At 46.3% G+C, this 1,572-nt stretch overlaps 1 pseudogene; it reads left to right on the forward strand.

The window, feature by feature from the left end:
• The first annotated feature begins 426 nt into the window (after nucleotides 1-426).
• LOC128640594 (death-associated protein kinase 3-like) lies at nucleotides 427-1,232 on the forward strand (annotated as a pseudogene).
• Nucleotides 1,233-1,572: the final 340 nt, after the last annotated feature.

Genomic DNA, 1,572 nt, shown 5'->3' on the forward strand with positions numbered 1-1,572 from the left:
TCTCGGATTAAGTCTAGGGGACCCTGTACCCGCCTTCCGAATAATAATTCAAAGGGAGAGAACCCCGTGGACTCCTGAGGTTGAGAGTCCAGAAATACCGGATAGTGTTTGGAGGGGGTTAGGATTTTAGGCTCTTGGGGTTTGTATATTTTGTGGCGTTAAAGTCAAGAGATATCCCGGGCACGATGAGCGGATTCCGGTAGGAGAATATGGAGGATTTTTTTGAGATGGGAGAGGAGTTGGGGAGTGGTCAGTTTGCAATTGTCCGAAAATGCAAGGAACGCAGGACAGGGGTAGAATATGCAGCCAAGTTTATCAAGAAAAGATGACTGTCCTCAAGCCGACGGGGAGTAAGCCGAGAAGAGATTGAAAGACAGGTGGACATCCTCCGTGAGATTCAGCACCCCAATATCATTACCCTGCATGATGTGTTACGAAATCGTAAACTATGAACCTTTAGGCCTGGAGGCTGATATGTGGAGCATCGGAGTCATCACTTATATTCTACTACGTGGTGCATCGCCCTTCTTGGGAGAGACAAAGCAAGAGACTTTGACTAATATTTCAGGTGTTAATTATGATTTTGACGAGGAATATTTTAGCAACACAAGCGAGTTGGCCAAGGATTTCATACGCAGGCTTCTGGTTAAGGACCCTAAGAAACGGATGACCATTGATCAGAGCCTGGAGCACTCGTGGATTAAGGCAATCAAACGACGGAATGTGCGACATGAGGATAGTGGAAAGCGTCCTGAACGCCGCCGGTTGAAGACAACACGTCTGAAGGAATACACCATCAAATCACATTCCAGCATGCCCCCTAATAACACATATGTTAATTTTGAGAGGTTTAGTCGTGTGCTTGAGGAGCTAGGAGCTGCTGAGGATGCACTAAAGGAGTTGCAGAAAACTCAGACTACTTCTCGTGAAGACTTGGCTGCTCTGCGCTCCATCTATGAGGAGAGAGTTGGTATCGGGAGGAGCAAGAGGGGGTCGGACGTGAGCTTGTGGTGCTCCGGCAGGAGTTGCAGCGTGAGGAAGGACAAAGGCACCAGGCACAAGAGGAGCTACGGAGTGCCATGTACCGCGCCAACAGCCTGAAGAGGAAGTTTGGGCGCCTGGAAAACCGTTACGAAGCACTTGCTGCCCAAGTTACGGCAGAGATGAACTTTGTAGAAGAATTACTTAAAATCATTGAACTAGAGAGGGAAGGGGAGAGAGGAGTGTGTTAAGGGAAAATAAATCAATGGGTTATGAAAAATGAGGGTATTGGAGAAAGCGGGACAGTGAATGGACATGTATATCTGCTGGTAAGGAAAAGAAACTGTAAGTCTGAAGGAAAGAGGAAAGTATGCTTATATGAAAAGGGAATTTTGATGCAGGGAAGGGAGCCAGAGTGTTACTGTGCCTAGGAAAGGGAATTGGGGAGGCGTCACTGCCTCACGACTATGTCCAAACACATTCTTGTATGTTATTCATTCCTGCTATTTCTTACACTAGTCTTTCAGCTGCACGAAATTAAAAGTATGTACTTTGCACAATATATCTATAACTCTGTACCAAGAGTATCAA

The sequence above is a fragment of the Bombina bombina genome, chromosome 9, assembly GCF_027579735.1.
Source record: "Bombina bombina isolate aBomBom1 chromosome 9, aBomBom1.pri, whole genome shotgun sequence".
Lineage (NCBI taxonomy): Eukaryota > Metazoa > Chordata > Amphibia > Anura > Bombinatoridae > Bombina > Bombina bombina.